Raw genomic sequence first — 25,761 nt, forward strand, 5'->3', positions numbered from 1 at the left:
AATCATAAAACCAGATAGAATAATGTAGGTCATGGCTCTTTCACTGTCCTGGTGTTAAAGGTGTTATAAAGATACATACTTAGAATACCACCAAATGTCCCAACATTTACATCAGACATAAGTGTCATCAGAAAGATCTTTCTCTGATTTTAGCAAAGAGAAACCATCCAAATTTTGTTCTTTAACTACTGACATGATTTAACCCTAATACATGGTATTACTATTCCTACTGCAGCAAGTTCTAGTTTTCTCAAGGCCCTTTCTGTGACTTTTCTGCAAATATCATATTTCTGACCTTCAAATTAAAATGTTTTCCTCATAAATATATATACCAGATTGGTATATTCACATATATGCTTTCCATTTTTAGGCTAAGCAAAGACATGCATTTAGAGTTGTATGTTATTAAAGCAAAAGACAATCCAACCTAACATCAAGAGAAATTGTGACCTTTCCATGTAGTGTTGGATATAGACAACATTGATTTTGAAATATCTTTTTTTTATTCAAATACCATTCTGATCATTCATGGTCCAAGAACATTCAAATAATAAACCAAAAAGAAATAGATGTTAAGATTGATCTTCAAACATTATAGCCAATGATACCACACTTGCCTATTATCTCATATATGTAAAACCATATCCACACCTCAGTGGCCACCAAACCATTCAGCACAGCTTCCTTAGCTGTGAGCTGTTTGAAGCAATCAGTTTAAACACTATTGACTATTTTTTTCAAGTTCTGAATAGCTGTTGGGATTTCAGCAGGGGTTGGAAGAATCAGCTCAACCTTGGCACACTGCCAAAATGTGGTCAGTTGAGCTTTTAAGTAAGTCACAGCAACATTTGCCAGCACTGGGTCCTTCTCTGTGAGGTTACAGACAAATTGGGCCATGGCTGAAGGATGGGAATTCTGTGGTCCTGGCCAGCTGAATGTCACCCCTTGAAAGTGGAACAGTCTTCTAAATTATAGTCTGAGTGTTTACCAAGTTCCTCTGACTTGGGAGGATTCCAAATCCAAACTGTCTCTCCCTGGCAGCAGGTGACAGCTGAAATCTCGGCTCAAATTTTCTAGTCTTCCAGTTATTGCTTTCCAGTAGGGTCCTTGGAGCTTCCCTGCGCATTCACAGTTCAGGGTCAACTAAGGATTTGAGGGAGTTTACATGCAGATTTGGTGACTCCCAATATTGTGGCTCCTTTTTCTTTTTAAACTGGCTTTTCTGCACGCCACCCACCCCCTACCACCCACAAGTTTTTAGCTTCTCTGGTTACTTCATACTCTAACACATCAAGCAAATTCAGGATTTCTGTTTTAGTTCTAGCTGCTCCAGCCTATGCAGTTAGGGAGTGCCTTTGGGGAAAATTAGTAAAAACACAGCTCTCACATAGTACAATTTCCTTCTTTCAAGAGTTGAGTTCTGTCAGCTTTATCCCTGCTTCAGGCCACTTTCTAGTGTTTTTAAATAATTTTAAAAATATTTTGTCCAGGGTTTATAAGTATTAACTACAGAAGTAGTGGTCTGCTACAATGCAGTCTCTCACCATTGAAACCACAGTTTCCCAGCAATCGTGTTTCACCATTTCTGGTATAAGGCCTTCTGAGGTTATCTCCATACTCTAAATATTATGCTTATGCTTACATTTCTGAATGTCTTAACTTCAGAATTATCTCATGAATTTTCCCTGTTAGATGAAATTTAACTTAGTCTGTCACTTCCTCTGGCTCACTCATACCAATATAGTTACATCACTGTTTTTAGTTATTTTAATTGTTAACTATGTAACTTTATTTTTTTAAGGTTTTATTTGTTTATTTTATAGAGAGGGGAAAGGAGGGAGAAAGAGAGGGAGAGAAACATCAATGTGTGGTTGTTTCTCACATGCCCCCTACTGGGGACCTGGCCTGCAACCCAGGCATGTTCTCTGACTGGGAATCAAAGTGGTGACCCTTTGATTCTCAGGCTGGTGCTCAAGGCCACTGAGCCACACTAGCCAGGGCTAACTATGTAACTTTAAATAACCTTCTTAAATCTATATTTCTTGTTCATCAACTATAAATAGTATCTTGATTATCCATGTGGTCAAATGAGGATATTAGTACTCTTAACTTTTCCCTCTTTTATTTTTTTGCCTTTCCACTCCAACTTCTGTGAGATATACCTCTATTTTTGCATTCCCAAGCATAATGGTGCTTAATTTCTATCACATAAATACAATTATGGCCCTGTGACTTGCCTATGACTTGAGTCAACTTATTTTTTAAATAGATTTTTTAAAATTTTATTTTAATCGTTGTTCAAGTACAGTTTTCTGTCTTTTACTCCCATCTCAGCCCTCCCACCCATCCCTCCCCACCTCCCTCCCATTCCCCGCCCCCCAAGTTTTTGCCCATGTGTCCTTTATATTTGTTCCTGTAAACCCTCTTTTCCCCTAAAATTCCCCTGAAATTCCCTCCCCTCTCCCCTCTGGTCACTGTCAGCCTGTTCTCTATTTCAGCGTCTTTAGTTATATTTTGCTTGTTTGTTTGTTTTGTTGTTTAGGTTCCTGTTAAAGGTGAGATCATATGGTATTTGTCTTTCATTGCCTGGCTTATTTCGCTTAGCATAATGCTTTCCAGCTCCATCCATGCTGTTGCAAAGGGTAGGAGCTCCTTCTTTCTTTCTGCTGCATAGAATTCCATTGTGTAAATGTACCATAGTCTTTTGATCCATTCATTTACTGATGGACACCTAGGTTGCTTCCAGCACTTGGCTATTGTAAATTGTGCTGCTATGAACATTGGGGTGCATAGGTCCTTTGGATTGGTGTCTCAGGGTTCTTAGGATATAATCGTAGCAGTGGAATTGCTGGGTCAAAAGGCAGATCCATTTTTAGTTTTCTGAGAAAATTCTATACTGTTTTCCATAGTGGTTGTACCAGTTTGCAATCCCACCAACAGTGCACTAGGGTTCCCTTTTCTCCACACCCTCTCCAACACTTGTTGTTTGTTGCTTTGTTTATGATGGCCATTCTGACTGGTGTGAAGTGGTATCTCATTGTGGTTTTAATTTGCATCTCTCTGATATCTAGCAATATTGAGCATCTTTTCATGTGTCTCTGGATCCTCTGTGTGTCCTCCTTGGAGAAGTGTCTGTTCAAGTCCTTTGCCCATTTTTTTTAATTGGGTTGCTTGTCTTCTTAGAGTGGAGTCGTGTAAATTCTTTATATATTTTGGAGATTAAACCCTTGTCTGAGGCATCATTGGCAAATATGTTTTCCCATACAGTTGGTTCTCTTTTTATTTTGATACTGTTTTCTTTGGCTGTGCAGAAGCTTTTTCTTTTGATGAGGACCCATTTGTTTATTCTTTCCTTTATGTCCCATGCTCTAGGGGACATATCAGTAAAAATGTTGCTGCGTGAAATATCTGAGATTTTCCTGCCTATGTTCTCCTCTAGGGCTTTAATGATGTCACAGTTTATATTTAAATCTTTTATCCACCTTGAATTTATTTTTGTGTATGGTGTAAGTTGGTGCTCGAGTTTTATTTTGTTGCATGTAGCTATCCAGCTCTCCCAACACCATTTGTTGAAGAGGCTATTTTTACTCCGTTTTATGTTGCTGCCCACTTTGTCAGATATTAATTGACCATAGAGACTTGGGTTTATTTGTGGGCTCTCTGCTCTATTCCATTGGTCCATGTGCCTTTTTTATGCCAGTACTAGGCTGTTTTGATGACAGTGGCCTTGTAATACAGTTTCGTATCAGGTATTGTACTCTTCTTTAACAAAATTACAGCAGCTATTTGGGGTCATTTATGGTTCCATATAGGTTTTTGAAGTGTTTGTTCTATATCTGTTCTATATATCTACTGGCCTGTTTTTATGCCAGTACTAGGCTGTTTTGATGACAGTGGTCTTGTAATACAGTTTAGTATCAGGTATTGTACTCTTCTTTAACAAAATTACACCAGCTATTTGGGGCCACTTATGGTTCCATATAAGTTTTTGAAGTGTTTGTTCTATATCTGTGAAATATGCCATTGGTACTTTAATAGGTATTGCATTGAATTTGTAAATTGCTTTGGGTAGTATGGACATTTTGATGATATTAATTCTTCTGATCCATGAACATGGTATATGTTTCCATTTGTGTCTTCCTTGATTTCTTTCTTCAGAGTTGTATAGTTTTCTGAATAGAGGTCTTTTACCTCTTTGGTTAGATTTATTCCTAGGTATTGTATTTTTCTTTTTGCTATATTGAATGGGATTGTTTTCTTGATTTCTCCTTCTGCTGTTTCATTATTGGTATACAAAAATGCCTTTGATTCCTGGATATTGATTCCGCTGTTTTGCCAAATTCATTTATTAAGTCAAGCAGTTTTTTGGTGGAGTCTATAGGATTTTCTATGTACACTATCATGTCATCTGCAAACAGTGACAGTTTTGTTTCCTCCTTTCTGATTTGGATGCCTTTTATTTCTTTTTCTTGTCTGATCACTGTGGCTAAAAATTCCAGTACTATATTGAATAGAAGTGGTGAAAGTGGACAGCCTTGTCTTGTTCCTGATCTTAGTGGAGAAGATTTTAATTTTTGCCCATTGAGTGTGATGTTGACTGTAGGTCTCTCATATATGGCCTTTATTATGTTGAGGAATGCTCCCTCCATTCCCACTTTGCTGAGTGTTTTTATCATAAATGGGTATTGTGCCTTATCAAATGCTTTTCCTGCATCTATTGATATGATCATGTGGTTTTTGTCTTTGCTTTTGTTTATGTGATGTATTACATTTACTGATTTGCACTATCCTTGCATCCCTGGAATGAATACCACTTGGTCATGGTGTATGATCTTCTTAATGTACTGTTGGATGCGGTTTGCCAGTATTTTGTTGAGGATTTTAGCGTCAATGTTCATCAGTAATATTGGCCGGAAGTTTTCTTTCTTTGTTGTGTCTTTATCTGGTTTTGGAATTAGGATGATGTTGGCCTCATAAAAAGAGTTTGGGAATATTCCATCTTTTTGGATTTTTTGAAATAGTCTGTGAAGGATAGGGGTTAGCTCTTCCTTAAATGCTTTGTAGAATTCTCCTGTGAAACCATCTGTTCCAGGGCTTTTGTGTGTTGGGAGTTTTTTGATTACTGTTTCAATTTCTTTTGCTGCTCTTGATTTGTTCAGGCTTTCTGCTTCTTTTTCATTGAGGTTTGGAAGATTATATTTTTCTAGAAATTTGTCCATTTCACCTAGGTTTTCAAATTTCTTGGCATGCAGTTCATCATAGTAATTTCTTACAATCCTTTGTATTTCTGTGGTGTCAGTCGTAATCTCTCCTCTTTCATTTCTCATTGTGTTTATTTGGGTCTTCTCTCTCTCTTTTTTCTTGATGAGCCTGCTTAAAGGCATGTCGATTTTGTTTATATTTTCAAAGAACCAACTCCTGGGTTCATTTGTCCTTAGAATTGTGCCTTTTGTCTCTATGTCATTTAATTCTGCTCAGATCTTGGTTATTTCCTTCCTTCTACTTGCTCTGGGCTGTCTTTGTTGTTGTTCCTCGAGTTTTTGTAGATGTAGGGTTAGGTTGTTTGTTTGGAATGTGTCTATCTTTTTTAGGTAGGCCTGTATTGCTATGATCTTTCCTCTCAGGACTTCCTTCGCTGTGTCCCACAAGTTTTGGGTTATTGTGAGTTCATTTTTGTTTGTTTCCAGAAACTTTCTGATTTCTTCTCTAATTACATTCTTGACCCATTCATTGTTTAATAGCATGCTATTTAATCTCCATGATTATGAGTGTTTTGTTTTGTTTTCTCTTGGAGTTTGTTTCTATGAGTCAACACTTATTAATGCAACAAATATTTATTGCAGACATACCATGAGCTAGTCTCTGTCCTTGGTGCTGGGGAAATAGCAGAAAACACAATAGCAAAGAAAAAATCACTGCCCTCATGGTACACCATTTCCAGTGTGAGGGAGACAGAAAATAAATAAGGTAAGGAAATAATTCATTTAGTATTCTAGTTGTGCTTAGGAGGAAAATTAAGCTAGGAGGGGTATAAGAGTGAGTGTGTGTACATGTGTGCATACTAACCTGTGTGTGATTTAGATAGAATGGTCAGAAAAGTTCTCTCTACAAAGGTGATATTTGAGTAAATTCCTGAAGGAGTTAAAGGAATAAGCCATGTGGATATCTGGGGAAAGAAAGTTCTAGGCAGTAAGTACATGTACACTATACAGAGTAAACACTGTTTGCTTTAGAGCTGAGATGAGACTATTATTTCATTCCTTACCCATGACTCCAGTGACCCCACTCTTGTGTTTCTCACAGAAGAATGTTCAGAAGAATTTGTTCTGCTTGACTAATTGCTCACAGTCACATCATATTTTCTTCTACATTGTCTTTAGATCATACCCTTTTTGTTTGTTTTCCCCCACTCTCTTTTCCGGTCACCTTTTTTTATTCTCGATGAAAGAAGAAACATGTTAATTATATTATTGATTCATTCATTATATTACTAATACTTTTCAGGTTATTTTCTCCATTACTTAGAATTCACTCCATTCTTCTTTTCAAGTCCATTAACCTCCGCTCAACTCTGCTCTGATTTCACAATATTTTCTTATGACTTTATGGTGTAGAGTTTCTAGTTATAGTTTTTGGGGTCCTTGCATTCTGTGCATTTTTCATATTCTCAGTTAAGATAAAACCCATCATATTCTCCTATGGAATCCTTCCACATCTTCTCCTGGAGACCTCCCTTCCAAAGCCTGCTGTCTTGCTGCTCCAGACAGGGCTTCCTGCTGGACAGCTGGCATTCTGGCTCCTCCCTGCTCTCCCAGTTCCATGTCTTCTGTATCAGCTGGATCCTTATAATACAGGACTAACTCCTTAAATGACTTCTTCAGAAAAGGTACACAGAGGGAAACTTCCTGAGTGTTTGCAGGTTAAAAACTGCTTTTATTCTGTCCTCAAACTTGATCAATGATTTGGTTGAGTACAGAATTCCAGATATAAATTTCTCTCAGCAGTTTGAAGATCTGCTGTCCCCAAACACCTGATATTGCCGATGAGAAATCTAACATGAGTCTGATTTTTTAAAAGCTAACATTTTTTCTTCCAGGAGTCTTTTCAAATCTTTTCCTCCACTTGGTATTCTGAAATTTTACAGTGATGTATTTAGATTGTTTTTTTTTACATTTAGCTTGCTGAAGCTTCGAGGGAGCCTCTTACCTTAAAGACTGACATTATGCCCATATGCCCAGGGAAGAATGAATACCTGGTTGCTGGCTTTTTTACATTCAGAGTCCAGAAGGCAGATGGCAGACTATTCTGAACACAGACCCTTTAATGAATTCCTCTGTGTTCAACCCACTGCTCATTGGGTGGTTGTCAGGCTTGACAATTCTGAGTCTAGAACCTCTCATGCATAGCTCCAGGCCTTCCACAAGTTCACATTGCAGCTTTCTCTGCCCCACATCCCCAGCTAACTCACACCTGTTCGTTCTTTTCAACCAATCTCCAGTTCTCCACTGATTCCTCTCTTATTCTCTTCACAGTATAGCAGTGAATCTTTTCTATTTTTCTACCACTGGATTCCTGGGGTTTCAGGAGGAAGAGTTTGTGAAATGCCTTCCTTTCTGCTCTCCCCTATCCCATCCACTTTTCACCCTTTCCTTTCCTTACATTTGATCCAGCAGTCTGACCTCTAGAGACACATTAACCACTGTCCTTATCCCCTATCATTTGCTTCTGGTTGGATCTAGCCAATGAGGAGCCTTAGCCTCAATGAGAAGACCAGAGGGAGGAAAGAGCAAGGCCATGGTGTTTATTCCTTTAGCTGTCTCCCTGTGAGGTTGTCTCAGGCTGGCTGAGTTCCTCACAAAAGGTCACAGATTTTGCCAAGTTTCACATAGAGCTTTCCTTCCAGATCATAGCAGCCCTGCTCCTGCAAGGTTGGGTGTGGCAAAGGAACTGGTTTTTCAGGCCCTGGGGTACTGCCCATTTGTGGTTTCTCTACACACTGCCCACATCTTTGTAAATAATCTTCTTGATTCACCCAAATTCAGTGGGACTATCTGGATGATGCAAAGAGAACAAAAAACATATCTATCTGGTTCACTCTATTGGGCTAAGGAATCTCAGATAGTTTTTAAAGTTTTTAAAGCACATAACTTTTCTATATTAAATATTTTTATGTTTTATTTTTTTTGCAACCTAACTAAGACTTTTAGGCCCTAGTCCTCAGTTGCCAGTCAGGTTCACTGTTTGTTATGGGATCCTAGGATTTCCCTATAATTTTAATATTTATTGGTGAAATTATAGTGGCCTTTAGAGAGCAAGGTTCCCAGTATAAGATGCTATAACTAACTAGCACTGAATTAGAGTGAGTTATACAGAAATACCCCCTAGTCTGTTTATATCCTTGAGACTCTTTGGTTTACAATTTAGACATCTGCCCCTGGGTGGCAGTGCCTTGTTATTGACCACTGACCAATAGGAAGGGACTTCTTGGGATGAATAGTGACAAACCCAACTCTTGAATTGTATCTTTCAGCCACAATGATCTCAGGAATCATTTATAGGCACATCTGCCTCTTCCTCCAGATTGACATCTCTTATGACATGACCCGTGTCCTCTTTAAGTCTGTGTTGCCAAGAGCCAGCCCAGAGGCTTCCCATAGGAGTAGAGTTACAAAACCACAGCCCCACTGACCATCTCTTCTATTCACCCTGTCCAGTTTTGCTACATAAATAAATGATTAGGAGGCTCTGAAACCTCTATGGAGGGTATTCATCTTAGTCTATAGAACCCTGTGTACCTGTGTATAAGAAATAGTTTCCCTTTATTTCACTCAAATCAAAATCCATTGAATTCTGAATCCCCACATGGTTGAGTTGGAGGGAAGTTTGACCCCATCTATCCTGGAGAATGGGAATGAAGCATCCTTCTTCCCAGGTTCTCACAGGGATTGGAGATGCTTCCTTGTGCCTGGACAATGGGGGCAGAGACCTTATTCAGTCTCTCAGTCACTCCAGTGGTCTCATTTCCAAGCTCCCTTGAAGGTAAATAGCTCACGGCTTCTATCATCAACTTGGCCCTGGGGACATGGCCAATCCTGGGAGAGGAGTCTAGCTTTCAGCCTTTTGGGGTCCACTGAGTTGGTACTTCCCAATGAGATTTAGCTTATGGCACCCACCGACTCAAGTCTCTCCCCACATGGGCAACCTGTGCTCTCTCTGTTTGCCCTGTTCCATCCCCACAGGGTTAGCCTTTCCTCCTCTTGCTTCTTTTCCCTAATCATAAACTTCTCAAGGAGCCCAGGTGTCCAGAAAACAAAATCTAGACAAGTTACTTGCCTGTAAGAAGTGTCTGGTTATTGTCCTGGCCAGTGTGGCTCAGTTGGTTGCAGCATCATCCCATAACTGAAAGGTTGAGAGTTTGGTTCCCAGTCAGGGCACATACCTAGGTTGCAGGTTCCATCCCCGGGCTGTATACATATGATCCCTGCTCCAGGAGTGTATGGGAGGCAACTAATCAATGCTTCTCTTTCACATTGATATTTCTTTCTCCCTTTCTCTCTCTCTAAAAGCAATGAAAAAAATGTCCAAATGTCCTTGGGTGAGAATTAAACAAACAAACAAACAAACAAACACCCCTTCTGGTTATTTTTAAAGATAAAGTGTAAATTCATTTCTCAGTGGATTTATGTACCACCTGACTAGGCAGGACTGGAGATTGGCCAAGATGCTCTCACCAGGTTGTTGTTTAATGTTCTGGACTTGCCTCTGCAGCTGGCATTGTGTTGGAATGTTTGCCACTTCCCCTCTGCAAGCTTAGACTCCTGCCTCAGCCTAGTTTTGATGAAATAAGTGGCAACTGAGGGGTTGTTAAGTATTTATTAACACTTAATATATATAGCACACATAAAGAAGTGCAACTCAATCCACTTTTTTACCTGGCATCTGGTCTAAGTCATCACTTCATGTTGCCATTTTTGTTCTCCTAGGTACAGTGAGGAAAGATCTTCCTCATCTTTGGGTTCTTTGCTTGAGGAGGGAAAAAGAAAACATAGCGGGTGGGTGCTGCCTCAAGGATGGTTTGGGTCTGTCTCTTTGGGGGTGATGTGAAGGCTGGGCCCCTGCCTCCTTCTGCAGAGGATTTCTCCATGGCTCTCTGGAGTCATCTCCTTAACAGACTCTACATTGCACATGTACATTTCTCAATGTCTTCTAAACTGTTCAGGGGTAAATCTGCTAACTTAGAGGTGATGGTGGTTCTGTTGTTCTGAGCTGAAAAAATATATAGCCAATGGCTCTTTCAACAACTTTTTAAAATAACATAATATGAAAATAGCATAATTTATTATAGAAATTTTGAAAAAAGCAGGTATGTATGTTCATATGCAAGCTCTATACACTTTTCCTACGTGGTATCTTCACTTGTATGTCTCATAGGCATTGACCTGACCCACCCTAAAACCTGTACCTTCTCCAGGGCTGCCCTGCTCAGGACTCTCTCCTTCCAGCTGCTCAATCATCCTGGAATTCACTCTATCTTGCCCACACATCTAATCCATTAGGAAATTCTGCTGGGTCTTTCTTCAAAACCCACCCAAATCCAGGCACTTTTTTTAACAGCTCCAGCACGCTCCTGTTCCAAACTGCAGCTTTCAGTTGGATCACCACAGACCTTCAGACCTGTCTCCTTTTGTCTGGACCCATATAGTCTATTCTCTGAAAGCAGCCAGGGATGCCTGTTTCTGGCATAAGGGAGATGCAAGGTTCCATTAACTCTCCTGCCACAACTAGAAAACCAGTCAAAATGCATGGAACAACTTTTTAATGTACATTACTCATCCTAAATTTGTGCATATGCATGAATCTGATTATGAGCTTGCTATTCTCTTTCACCAGGCTGTCTAATCTGCCACCAGTAAAATAGTTTAATTATTGAAACTATATGATACACATTAATATATGGAATGGTAGGTCTATTACCCTTTTACAAAACAGGCTTGGCTGAATTCTGAAAGGACTTCCCAGGTGAATTCCATGAGGATTTTATTGGAATTGTTTTTATATTTATAGATTTATCTGAGGATTCATGGATTTCTTCCAATCCATTTGTTCAAGAATACAGAAAATACCATACAGTCTTGATTACTGTAACTATATAACTAGTCTTAAAATTGTATAGACTGAGTCCTCTAATTTTATTCTCCTTTTAAAAATTGTTTTAGCTAATTTAGTTCCTTTATCTATCCATGTAAACTTTAGAGTAAACTTGTCTATATCTACAAGATTTAGCCTTCAGTGAAGTTTTGTGGTTTCCCCCATATCAACTCCTGCACATTTGCTGTTGAATATATTCCTCAATATTTTATTTTGTTTATTGTTAGTGTGAATTGGATTATTTTGCCATCATATGTTAATTAAATATTGTTTTTTTCTTTCTTCATTTATTTTATAACTGGCCATGTTGCTATCAGTTCTAACAGTTCTTTTTAAAATTAATACTGATTTCTTTTGAGACCTCTTTGACCCGAGGAATATTTCGATGTTTGTTGTTTAGTTCCAAGTGTTTGGAGATTTTCCTATTACTGATTCCCGGTTTGATCTCGTTGTTGTCAGAGAAGCTCCCTGTATTATTTCAATTTGGTTTGATTTGTTAAAGTTTGTTTCATAGTCCCAGATATGGTCAATCTTGGTATGAATTTCATGGACACTTGAAAAGAATATGTATTTTGCTGTTGGGTAGAATATTCTATAAATGTTGATCAGATTTTGTTGGTTCATGATACTGTTGCCTATATCTTGATTTTCCATCTAGTTTTTCTATCAATTTTTGAGAGGGAGATGTTGAAGTCTCCAACTATAATTGTAAATTTGTCTATTTTCCTTCCACTTCTATCAGTTTTTGCTTTACATATTTTGTAGCTCTTGTTTGGTGCATATAAAATCAGGATTGCTGTGTCTTTTAGGTGGATTGACCCTTTTATCATTATGTAATGAGCCTTTCTGTCTCTGGTAATTTTCTTTGCTCTGAAGTCTACTTTATCTGATATTAGTATATCTATTCCTGTTTTCTTCTGAGTGATGTTTGCATGTATAGCCTTTCCCATCCTTTTATTTTCAACCTACCTATACTATTGCTATAGGCTGAATGTTTATGTCCCCTCCGAATCCATGTGTTATAACCTAATTTCCAACATGTTGGTATGTGGAGGTGGGGCCTTTGGGAAGTGATGAGGTCATGAGGACTCTGCATCATGAATGAAATGAGTACCCTTGTAAAAAATATCCCTGAGATAGCACCTAACCATTCTACCAAATGAAGACAGTGTGAAAAGATGACCACCCAGGAACAAAGAAGTAGACTCTCATCAGACACCAAATCTGTGGTTTCTTGATTTTGGGTTTTCCAGCCTCCAGCACTACAAGAAATATGTATTTGTTGTTTATGGCCACCTAGTCTATGGTATTTTGTTACAGAAGCCCAAATAGACTCAGACAATCATTATAGTTGAATTAAGGTTCTAATAGACAGTATATATATTGGGTCATGGTTTCCAATTTGCTTTGCCGACCTCTGTCTTAATTGGTGTATTTAGGTCATTCTGTTTTATTTTCCTGCCTTCCTGTGATTTTTTTTTAGTATTCCATTTTAATTTATCTGTATCTTTTCACTGTGTTCCTTTGTATAGCTTTCTTAGTAGTTGCTCTAGGTATTACATTATATAGACAGAACTTATCACAATCTACTGGCACTGATGTTTTTACCAGTTCAAGTGAAGTGTAGAAACCTTACTTCTCTTTATGTCTCTTACCCTCCCCCATTTATAATTGTCTTAAGTATTTTCTGTACATATATTTAGAACCACATTATACATTATTATAATTTCCTTAACTGGTTCAACAGAATTTAGAAAACACAACAGGTAAAGGCAAATGTATTGTATTTAACCATATTTTTATTCTTTCTTTTTTTTTATCCTCACCCAAGGACGTTTTTCACTGCTTTTAGAGCAAGAAGAAGGGAGAGAAACATTGATATGAGAGAGAAGCATCACTCGGTTGCTTCTTGTATGCACTTGGACCAGGGATCAGCACCTGGACTGGGGATTGTACATGTCTAGATCAGGAGTCGTGTGCACCTGTGCCCACACCAGGGATCAAACCCACAGCCTAAGCATGTACCCTGACCGGGAATCAAACCTGCAACCCTTCAGTTATGGGATGATGTTTCAACCAACTGAGATGAGAAATCTGCAGTTATTCAAATTGCTTTTCACTTAATTGAAAAACATTTTTCCATTGATTTGGAAATATATTCTTTACCTTTATCCTTAAGAAGTTTGACTATGATGTCATTTAATGTGGATTTCTTTGGGTTTATTCTATCTGGAATGTTAAGCTTCTTCAATCTGTAGATTTATGTCTCCCCCAAGTTTGGGGAATTTTAAACCATTATATCTTGACTACTTTTTGGCCCTACTCTCATTTTCATCTCCCGCTGAAATTCTGATTGGCATGCATGTTAAATCTTTTGTTATAGTCCCAGGCTTTATTCATTTTTCTTAAAAGTTTGTTTTCTCTCTGTTGTCAGGTTAGGTCATTTTTATTGTTCTAACTTCAAGTATACTGATTCTTTCTTCTGCCCTTCCTCCACTACCTCCTCCATGTTAAGCCTATTTCAGTTATTGTATTTTTGGTTTTGAAATTTCCACTTCTTCTTTATATCTTCTATTATTTGCTGAAATTTTTCTAGTTTTTTTCATTTGTTTCAAGTTTTTCATAATTGCTTGTTAAAACATTTTATAATGACTGTTTTGAAATCTTTTTCAGATAACTCTAACATCTTTGTTGTCTTGTTGTTGGTATCTATTGATTGTCTTTTTTTCCTTCAAGCTGAAATTTTCTTGGTTCCTGGCATGATTAGCAAGTTTTAAAAATTGAAACTTGGAAATTTGAGTATTATGAGAATCTGGATCTTATTTAAATCTTCTGTTTTAGCTGATTTCTTGTGACACTGCACCAGCAACAAAAAGGAGGTGCTTTCTCATTATTGCCAGGCAGTAGTAGAAGTCCAGATTCAGACTTGGCCTCTATTGATAGTTGGGAGGAGAGAGGCTCCTCATTATCATTGGTTGGGAGTGGGCACTCTGGCTCCCTCTAGGCCTCTGCTGACACAGTCCTATCTGGGAGGGATAAGAGTGTCTCATTATTACTTTCCACAGGGTGAGGGGTGGGGTAGCCTCATTACTCTGGGCAGTGGTGAAAGTCTTATGCTTTAGGTCTCTACCACCACTCCTATGAAGAGAGTGAAGAGTGCCTTGTTACTTCAGGATGCGGGCAAAATCGCAGCCCTCTAGTCAGCCTTCTGTGGCACTGCCCTGATAGGGAATTTGTGGCACCTCATTAGAGCCTCTGAGGGTGGAAGTCTAGGCTCTTCCCTCAACCTTTGATGGTAGGTGAGGCCACAGGTTTTTTTCTGTAACATTTGGCTGGAGCAGAACAGCTATTATCTAAGAATTTTATGTCTTCTCTCTTCCTAGTCTCTTTCCTGGTCCTTTGGGTAGAAAGAAAAGAGTTGTGTTGGAGTCTTATTTGTTTGTTTGTGCAGTTTGTTGTTTCTAGGTTACACCTTCTTTAGCTACAAATCTTGAATATTTAAGGCAAAAAGAAAGCACAGAGAACTTACTACTGCATTGTTCCTTTGGGATGGCATGGTAGTCATCCCCAGGGTTCCTAGCCAGTTTGCATTTTCTCTCCACTTTTCAGAGTCTTTTTGTGTTCAAGAGTTTTTAGTTGTTACTTAGCTGGAAGAATAGAGGAAAGTACTATTCTATTTTCTCAGAAATTTATATAGCATTTTATTTCATCTCCTCCCCTGCCCCCGCCTTAGTGTACTGGTTAGTATTTCTGGGACATAATTAGATAATAACAGGAAAAACATCTGGCATTTTCTCATCCTTCATTCACTGGGAACGCCTCTAACAATACCCCATGAATTATGATGCTTAGTGTTGGACATTAGTTTGAGGCATGAAATTCAGTCAGTATACTTATATTCAGTTGAACAGATAATTTAGTAGTACCCACCATGTGTAAGTCACTGACCTAAAGCTGAGAGTATAGCTAGCAGGGAATAAAGAGGTCATAATTGTTTTCCTTTATATTAAGAATGACATATTTCTTTACTACAAACCCCACTATGTTTCCTGTTACTTAGTCCCTTTGGCTTGCTCTAGACAGGGGAAGGGAGGCCAGGAATAATGTGGTTCACAGAAAAGAGGCCCCTAGGGCATATCTATGGGCTTACTTTTTGTTAAGAATTTTAGTGTCAAGTATAAACAAGGACAAGCTTGCCAAGTAAACAGAGAGAATTACATCCATTGTAGGATTGAAGGCCATTTCACCTGAGTCCAGAGGTAGGTCATGTAGCTGAGTCTCAGGCCTCAGGAAAGACTGGAACCAGGATCCATCAGGACCCTTTGTACCTTGTTCTCTCCCTCTTTCCAGATCCTTTGTCTGGGCTTCTCTTTGGGAGTCAGCTTCATTCCTCTTTTAGTGCCTCAGGGGCTGTGATAGACATGCTGCTGTTTCTAGCCTTATGTTCTGTCATTCAAGGAAACCATCTGGGCTGAACTAGCTCTTCATTTTCAGCATCAGATTGGCTCATCTGGACACATGTCAACTCCTGGCCCAGTGGGTTATGGCCAGAGAACCTGGTCATGTGGTAAAAACATGGTTGTTAAGAGTTCACTTTTATCTTAGAGATGGGTGACACCCCAAAAGATGGGTGGGTTTTCTCCTTATGCTTATGATTATGCAGTAATAATGTAAAGCTACAGGGACTATAGAAGGAATCATTTTAGACATGCAACAATATAGCTGCACAGAATAACTATCCTTCCTTATTGGACCCCCCAATTCCAGCTTCTGTAAATTGCTGTGAGAATGTTTGGCCTGAGGTTATGCCTTTCCTGGTCTGGGCAGTGTGACTTTATCACCAGTGGATCCTCTGCCTTGCCATGGCTCATATTATAGCTTATAGCAGACTCTGTGTCTCTAATTTGTGTTCAGCTTCACTTCTGCCTGGGCTTATAGACAAATACAATACAGAAACTCTTTTGAATATAAGTATTTTCAAAAGAGGGGAGCATATTTCCTAGACAGCAACATTAAGCCATGAATTCCATTCTTACAGGGTGAGTCAAATCTTCCACCCAAATCTTTTTTCTTTACTGACTCTTTTACTTATATTGAAGTAGAAAAGAAATGTTTGGTGTAATGAGAATGTTAGGGGCTTGGTTCTACATCATCTTCAATTTTCATATACAAACATACACTTAATTCCTAAGGGCTGCAGCTTGCAGTCATTTTCTATCTTTTTTTCACAGGTAACAGCACTCACTGCTGCTTTTCTTTTTTCTTAGACAGTATTACAGCGTATTTCACCATTGTAGTCAAGTATCCCTTCTCCAGGCTGTATTTCTAGCATGTGGATGTTCTAAGCAACTTCCTTTCTCTACTACTGCCCTGGCCCTACCAGGACCAGGTCCTGGTCCTACCTCACCTAGAAAGAACTACAGCAACATCAGTTTCCATGGTTTAGAGGCACAAGGGAAGGGCTCACACCTTAGATAGTCCCAGCAGGAATTTAGGATAGCTTAGCAACAAAGGATATCATGTGACCTCTGGTGAAATTCCCACTCAGGTCAATGAGAATGGCCTATTCAGCTAGCCATATTGTTGGTTTTGTATTCCCCAAACCTCCCCAGAAATAAAAACCAATCAGATTGCCAGGAGACACTTGCAAGTTACATATCAAACATCATTAGGAAAAGCATACCAAACGTTGTTGTTGAGCAACTTTCCTATACATAGTTCAAGCTGGAAGATTTCCATAAGCCCAGGTGACATACATTTACATTTCTTTGATTCCAAAACACAACACATTTTAGAATGCATTGCACCTATAATAACAACTACAAAAAAGCACTGGCAAGTTTCTTTTGACATCTTGATCCCAGAAACATTAAAATGTGAGGGAAATGTATCTTAAGATTGGAGAATTACATTAGTATCTCACAGGAACTAAAAAATCAGATCACAAAGAAGGCTCAGCTGGAGTCCAGTGGTATGTAAAAACAAGTGACTGAACCTTATAAAACTGCAATCCTTTGGCATCTCATGGCAATTCCATTGCAGTTTGAGTGCAAGTAATTAAAACACTGAATGCATTACAATTCTATGGCTAAATTTCTGATTTAGCATACCGTAGGGAGTAAACACCCCTACAGAACCATAGGATTTAAACTTCCAGGGGGAAAAATGTAATCTAATTAATATATTAAAATTTCCCTCTTTTTCAGGGAGGAAAATCAATGAATAAAATTCCTAAATCGATGACTGATCTTATTCAGTTGTAATAATATAAAATATCCCAGTGCCATTAAATGAAATTCCCTCATTCTAGTGTCCCTGTATGCTGGGGTCTGAGTTGCAGATAAAGGATGCAATTGTTCCCTACCCAAGTTCAAAACCAATCAACGAGAGGAGTGATGGATGGATATTGAATGCTACCTCCTCTACGGTGATGGTATTAATATATTGAAAAGAGTGGCCAGACATCTTGGCTAAGTGGCTTCTTTGACTCCCTGCAGCCAGTTTAAACCTTGGAACTGTCCATCTGAGGGCAAGTTTGGGTGTACAAAGCAGACTCACTTAACCAAGATTTCTGCTATGAAATAGGTCAGAGGGAAGAGGGCATTTCAACTCATGAATTTAAATAGAATAACCCCATCCAGTCAAGAAACATGGACCAGTGGCTATCACCCATCACTGCAGTTCACTGCCAGCTGAGGTGAGTAGTAAATGGTGGGATAAGAGACCAGGGGTATTTAGGGGAATCCTCCTCATGGAAACCAGGGAAACAGGGCATACAAATTTCCTGTAGGGGAACTGGCATCAGTCAGGATCCCTCACCCAAATGTCTGGGCAACTAAGATATGCAGTATTCCCATAACCTTGAGAATGGACCCGCATGCACAGAATCACACTTTGTTATACAATATCTTGGCACCCTGCCAATTTTGTGTATACTTAGTATATAAGGGAGTTGGGACTCCCTGCTGGTGTGACACATGGCTTGCGGTACGTGGATCACCCCACCCTTGGGTAAAGGCATGTCAGACATCCCAGTGGCTCTGTGAATTTTCTTCCATCTGCCCAAATCCCATGTAAACCTGTCCAGCCTTGAAAGGTTGCAACGCATTTCCTAAAGGATGTTTTCAGTCATTCATTTAATGTGGCAGTCAGCCTCCAAGATGGTCTCCAATGATCCCCACCTCCCAGTACTCCTACCCTGGTGCAGTCTCCTTCCATTTTGTACTATATTGGTCTCTGTGACCAATAAAATTGGCGCAAGTGAAGCTGTGTTACTTGTAATATTAGGTCATAAAAGACACTGTGAGTTCCATGTTAGACACTAATGCTTTGTCCCTTGCTCACTCTGAGAAAAGCCAGTTGCCATGTTATGAGCAGTCCTAAGGAGAGCATTCTGCAGAGAGGAACTGAACCTTCCAGCCAATAGGCAATGAGATACTGACACCCAACAAACAACAAGCAAGTAAGTGACCTTGGAAGTGGATTCTCCAGCCCCAGCTGAGCCCTGTGATGACAGAAACTGATACTCCATTTGCAACACAGGCGCAGTCGTTTGATTGCTACAGGCTCCAGAGTGACAGCATGGAGTGTGGGTCTTGCAAGGAATAGGGAGCCCAGCACCTCTGTGCATGTTAGGATGCCCTCTGGGGAACAGTTTTCTTACTCTTGCCTTCATGGGACATGTGTTCCCTGAAAAACCTAGGGTAGCTGGATGTTGGCTGGATGTGGGCTGCCACTTGTGATGCAGAAATCCATTTTTAAGCAGCCCCTATCTAAAATTAGTCTTGGCAACTGGCCAGGGTCAAAATGCCAGATGTCTCAAGGAGATTGGCAGAATGAAAAGCTGTGATTCGGCATCATTTAGCTTTGATCACGCCACTTATGCTCACTTCTTAAATGTTGAAGTTTCTTTATTTGCTCTTGGTTTTTAGTGAATAGCAATATAGAAACCATAAATTTAAATATACAAAATTTAAAATGCCATCAAATCTATGGAGATTTGGGGGAACATTATAGTGGCCTCCAGATAAATGTGTTAGCATAATAAGTGAATGATATACCATGTATCCTTAATTAATTTGACCCTTCAACAGTATAGCATGAAAACATGCTAATCCACATTAAATTACCAAATTAAGAAATTTTATCTTCACCAAACTGAAGTACTGTAAATTAAAATTTTTTTCCAGTCACTGAATTATAGTTGCAGTTAAGAATTTTCTATGGTTGAAGAAATTAAAATCTTTATAGTGTCAACAATAAAAGTAAAAAAAGAAAGAAATTAAAATCTCTAAACAGACAATTACATCAGGTTTGATTATCCATATTTTTGCTATGAATACATTTATTTATGAATAAATAGGTTGTATCAATTAACAGTATAACAGCTGGAACAATAACAGTGAAAATTAATGTCCTTGAATATTTTTGTTTCTCAGTTGGAATTTTAGTGTTTCTTGGGTTTTATATTTCAAATTGAACTTTTCTGGTTATCATGGATGATGAAAATGTAGTTGGTAGACAGTTCTGTGAGAGAGGAGAAAAAGTAAGGGCAGTTCTCTACAGTTAGTACTAGTAGAGATTATTGCTACCGGCTAGATTATATTCAGGTCAACTCCAGCCCAAATCAATCATCATGTTTAGAACAAAGGGCCAAATCTCCTCCTACTTCCCCAGTTCTACCCCCTCCTCCAACAGACATTTCTCCTTCGTTTGCTCCATTCAATGAGACCTGACTTGTCTAGTGTTGTTTTTCTAAGCAAGTCAGCGATGGACATCCAGTGCTGCTCAGAATCTTGTTAGGAAGATGCAAATCTGTAAATACAATGCTTCTTCACTGAGCTGCCTGAGGTTTTCCTACCAAAAATATTCAAAACTTGTGAGAAATGTTAAGACTGTGAACTTTTTGAAAATTAATATCAGAGTAAGGTTATCTAAATCTTTTCTAAGTTCAAATCTTATGAATTATTCTGGCTCAATCCCTCATTCTTCATGAAATCTTCCAAGTCCATTCTAATGCTGAGTAACCTCAGAACCATAGCTGTAATGGTTTGTTCATTCTTTCACTTGTTGAATACCTATTTGGGCTATCACCTATGCTAGAAAAATTAATTCTGTGGGTTTTGTAGGGACTGAGCTAGCAAATAGGTATTTTACAGTCCCAGTGAGTGTAAAACACTGTAGCATTTGTGAATAGACCATGAGAGCTTGTACCTTGGCTGAGTTGTGAGCAACTACCAGGAAAAGCTTTGCCTAAGATGAGAGAAGAAATTACACATGATAAGACAGGCAGATGTGACAATGCTGTGCAGGTAGTAAGTACTGTTACAGACAGGAGCAGAGGCCAGACCAGAAAGTCTTTGGATATCAAGCTGGTGAGTTCCCATGTGACTGTGAGAGCAATGGGAAACCATTGAAGATGTTTAAGGACTAAAGCAAAATGATCTGGTTAGTGTTTCAGAAACATCACTCTAGAGGATGTCCATTATTGACTTTGCAATGGATGAGGTATCCTGGCTATAATTCCCATTAAAAACAACTAGAAATGCCATGTAAATCAATTATTAAATACATTATTAAATGAATCAATGAGGAGAGAGAAATTAAGAAGCACTCAAATGAAACACCAAGTAAATAGAAGAACTCAGAGAAGGAAGCATGGATGCTTTCTATTTACTTTGAGACTACTTGCTAAATGAGATGAACTTGAAGTTTGATTTTTATTTCCTTTTTGGCTGTGGAGTACAGGACATAGCTTGGGGCGCATCAAAAATAAGGAGTTTAATAGGAGACCTCCATCACAAAACTGAGATGCCAGAGATTGTACATTTAAAGCAAGGACAAATTAGAAATAAACCCAACCTGCTATTGTCAAGGAATTTCATGGACAATTACCGATTTTGAATTATAATTATAAGATAAGGTGGTAAGCAATCTCTCCTGAATGTTTGCAGCCATAAACAAATTCTCATACAAGTTTGCACCAAAAATTCCCACTATGTAGATGAAAAAAAATCTCAGTCTGAAGTTTTAGTATAAAATATTCCCATTCTGGTAGTATCCCAGAGCAATAGACATAAATAAGTGAAATTCTCTCTCTGGAGCAACCCACCTCCTTATGAACTCAAAGAATTTACCTAGGTGGTTTAAAAAACATGATCACATAGTAAAATTGAACAAACAATAATATACACAAAATATACAAAAAAGAAGGCAACATAAGAAACAGATAGCAGAAACAATATATAGATTAATCAGACAAGCATATTTTATAGAATAATGTAAATTTATATTAAATATATAACACTGACATCATAAAGGTCTTGATGGGAGAAATTGGAATACACTATTCTAAGATTCTAATATATGAAGTGGTAGATATCATTTGAAGACGTATTGCATTAAGTTAAATATGTATTATGAACTCTATAGCAAACTCTAAAATTACAAAACAAAGAGATATTCTAATAAGCTAACAAGAGGTAAAATGAAATCACCAAAAACAATTTAATTCAAAAGGAGACAGAAAAGGAAAAAAGGGGAACAAATAATGGAGGAACAAATAGAAAACAAGTAGCAAGCTGATAGACTTAAATCTAATCATATTGACTATCACAATCAATGTAAATGATCTGAACACCTCAATTAGACTTCTGAGCAAGATGGCAGCATAGGTAAATGCAATACTCACCTCCTCCCACAACCACATTGAAATTACAACTGCCAAACAATAATAATTCAGAATTGCCTGAAATCTGGTTGAGTGGAAGTCCTACAACTAGGGAATTAAAGAAGCCACATTGAGATTAGTAGGAGAGGTGGAGACATGGAATGGGCTGGTCCTACACCTACATGTGGTGGATAAAAATTGGGAGGGATATCTTGGCTATAGAGGTCCCCCTTGGGGAGTGAGGGGTCCTAGCCCCACACCAGGCTCCCCACCCCATAACTTCTGGATGTAAAAGCTAGTGGGGATTGAGGCTAAGGGAGACAGAGGTCTTCTGCAGTCCCAGACATTTCCTCTTAAAGGGACTTACTCTGACTCACTCTCTCTGAACTCTAGTACTGGGGCAGGAGCTTAAAGTCACCAGAGATATATGTTGAAGAACTGAATTTTCCAGCACAGGGCCAGAGCTGGGGGGCAGCTTTCTCCCAGAAAGAAGTACTGGTAGAAGCATTATTCCTTTCATACCAGTCCCCCCACAAAACTGGCAGGTGGGCACCATATCTGAGACTCCATTAACCTGGCTTTACTGTTTGCCCTGCTCTGATGATGCCCTGAGGCTCCACCCCACCTAACATTCAGGCTCACCCAAACTGTTTCCAGTGGCTTTTCCATATGTACGGCCTATCTTGGCTCATGCTTCAGAATTTATTAAAATCTCTCAAACAAGCATTATCTGGCCTCCATGTGCCAGGTACTTCTCACTAAGTGGCCCCGGGCTCACTATTAGCAGCAGCTGGTCTTGGTTTACAGTTTGTCCTTGCTGGACACCTGCAAGCACCTCACAAATAGTAGCCATCTACAGATGGTTTTGTAGCTCACATCAGGTGGCTCTGGACAGAACAAAAATGGTGGCTGACCTTGGCCTGCACCTCCTGGGAGGCCTCAGAACCAGTGCATTCAGTGGACAGCTTCAGACAACATTGAAGCATCACCACCCAAGCACCTCCACAAGTGGCACACTCAAGGAGTAGACTCAGCAGGCACCAGAGCCCCACTGAAGTGAGTCCTGCTCTGTGGGGTGGGCCCATGACAGCTGACCCTCCATGGTACTCAGAGACCAGTGGTCAGTTGTCACAGCCAGTCCATGTAACTGACTGACCGGGGGGTAAATCCTTCCCATAGGCATGCTAACAGCAATCATGTCTTGAGGAGGATGTACATAGTCCACACACTGAGTGCACTTTGAGTGCCCAGCTTGGATAGTAGGGGAGGCTGTGTGACTGAACTGTACAGGACACTTACTACATTAGGTCATTCTACTAAGCCTGGGAGATGTAGCAGCTCTACCTAATACATAGAAACAAACACAGGAAGGCTGTCAAAATGAGGAGACAAAAAAACATGTACCAAATGAAATAAAAGAGCAACACTTCAGAAAAAGAAATAAAAATGTAGACAAGCAATCTACTAGATGTAGAGTTCAAAACACTGATTATAAGGATGCTCAATAAACTTAGTAAGAACCTCAACTGTGTGAAGAAGAACCAGTCATAAATGAAGGATACACTAACTGAAATGAAGAATAATTTACAGGGAATCAATGGTAGAGTAGATGATGCAGAGAATCAAATCAGTAATTTGGTATATAAGGGAACAAAAACACCCAATCAAAACAGCAAAAATAAAAAAAATAATGAAAAGCAAGGGGATAGTGTAAGGAGCATCTGGGACAATCTCAAGTGTACCAACATTCACATCATGGGGATGCTGAAAGTAGAAAATATGGAGCAAGAAATTGAAAACCTATTTGAGACTTCCAAATAGGTGGCATAGGTAACCATGGCTCACTTTCTCACACAACCACATCAATATTACAACTAAATTATAAAACAACCATCATTCAGAACCATCAGAAATGAAGCTAATGGAAGTTCTATAACTGCAGAATTAAGAAAGCACATGGAGACTGGTAGGGGAATGGGGACATGGAACAGGCTGGTCCCACACCCACATGTGACAGATAAAAATCAGGAGATATACTTTAGGAATGAAGGGTCCCAGCACCACACCAAGCCCCACAGCCCAGGATTCCAGTGTCATAAAGAGAACTCTTGATAACTTCTGGCTGTAAAAAACAGTGGGGATTGGGGCTATGGAAGACAGAAACTGCTGGACTCCCTGGCAGTTCACCTTAAAGGGCCATGCACAGACTTACTCAGACTCACTCCCTCTGAGCTCCAGCATGGGAACAGCAGATTGAAAGGCACCAGAGACAAACAGGGAGGAACTGAATTGTCTGGCATCAGAGCAAGAACTGAGGGGCAGCTTTGTCCCAGACAGAAGTGGTGGGAGAGGCCAATGTTCTTTTTCTGAGTCTACCCCCCACAGAGGCACAGAGCTGGCAGGCAAGCAACATATCTGAGACTCCATCAACCTGGCTCACACTGTTTGCTCCACCCTGCTGATTCCCTGAGGCCATGCCCCAACCAACTTTTGGGCCCACCCAAGATGTTTCCAGTGGTTTTTCCATATGAATGGTTTGTCTTGGCCCATGCTTCATATTTTCCTAAATTCTCTCAAACAAACAGCATCAGGCATGAATGAGCCCTGTACCACTTGCTAAGTTGCCCAGACCTGGCACTAGCAGCAGCCAGCCCTGGTTCACAGCTTGGTTTCTCCTGGGCAACTCCAAGCCCAGCACAAGTAGCAGCCATCTTCAGACCATTTTGTAGCTTATGCTGTGAGACCCCATATAGAACACAGGCAGTGGGTGGCCTTGGATGTGTCAATAACAATCAAGGCTCAACCACAACAAGAGGGTGTACATAGCCCACACAGTGGGTGCACCTTGAGTACCCAGTGTGGGTAGTGATGAAAGCTGTGCCACTGGACTCTATAGAACACCTACTACATTAGGCCACTCTACTAAGCCTGAGAGATGTAGCAGCTCTACTTAATACAAACACAGGAGGCTGACAAAATAAGGAGACAAAGAAACATGTACCAAATGAAAGAACAGAACAAAAGTCCAGGAAAAGAACTAAATAAAATGGAGACAAGCACCCTACCCAGATACAGAGTTCAAAATACTGGTTATAAGGATACTTGAGGAACTTACTGAGAACCTCAACATCATAGAAAAGATCCAGTTATAAATGAAGGATACGCTAATTGAAATAAAGAACAATTTACAGGGAATCAAAAGTAGAGTGGATGAAGCTGAGAAACAAAACAGTGATTTGGAATGTAAGGAAGCAAAAAACAACCAGTCAGGACAGCAAGAAGAAAAAAAGAATCGAAAAAATATGGATAGTATAAGAAGGCTCTGAAACAACTTCAAGTGTACCAATATTTGCATCATAGAGGTGCCAGAAAGAGAAGAGAGGTAGAGAGAGAAAGAGAGATTTGAAACCTATTTGAAAAAATGATGACAGAAAACTTCCCCAACTTGGTGAAGAAAATAGACATTCAAGTCCAGGAAGTACAGAGAGCCCCAAACAAGATGAACCCAAAGAGGCTTACACCAAGGCACATCATAATCAAAATGCCAAAGGCTAAAGACAAAGAAAGAATCTTAAAAGCAGCAAGATGAAAGTAGTTACCTACAACAGAGCTCCCATAGGACTCTCAGCTGATTTCTCAACAGAAGCTTTGCAGGCCAGAAAGGATTGGCAAGAAATATTCAAAGTGATGAAAAGCAAGGACCTACAATCAAGATTACTCTACCCCACAAAATATTCCTTTAGAATTGAAGGACAGATAAAGAGCTGCCCAGACAAGAAAAAGCTAAAGGCATTCATCACCACCAAACCAGTGTTAAAGGGTCTTCTTAAAAAAAAGGAAAAAAGTTTAAAAATATGAACAATAAATGGCAATAATACATTTTAATAATAAATAAAAACAATTTTAATAATAAAAACAAAACAAATGAATAAGCAGAACAGAAA

At 39.3% G+C, this 25,761-nt stretch overlaps 1 pseudogene; it reads right to left on the bottom strand.

The window, feature by feature from the left end:
- Window positions 1–278: 278 nt before the first annotated feature.
- On the bottom strand, window positions 279–903 carry LOC114511656 (annotated as a pseudogene).
- Between the last annotated feature and the right edge of the window lie 24,858 nt (window positions 904–25,761).

The sequence above is a fragment of the Phyllostomus discolor genome, chromosome 12 (genome assembly GCF_004126475.2).
Source record: "Phyllostomus discolor isolate MPI-MPIP mPhyDis1 chromosome 12, mPhyDis1.pri.v3, whole genome shotgun sequence".
Taxonomy (NCBI): Eukaryota; Metazoa; Chordata; class Mammalia; order Chiroptera; family Phyllostomidae; genus Phyllostomus; species Phyllostomus discolor.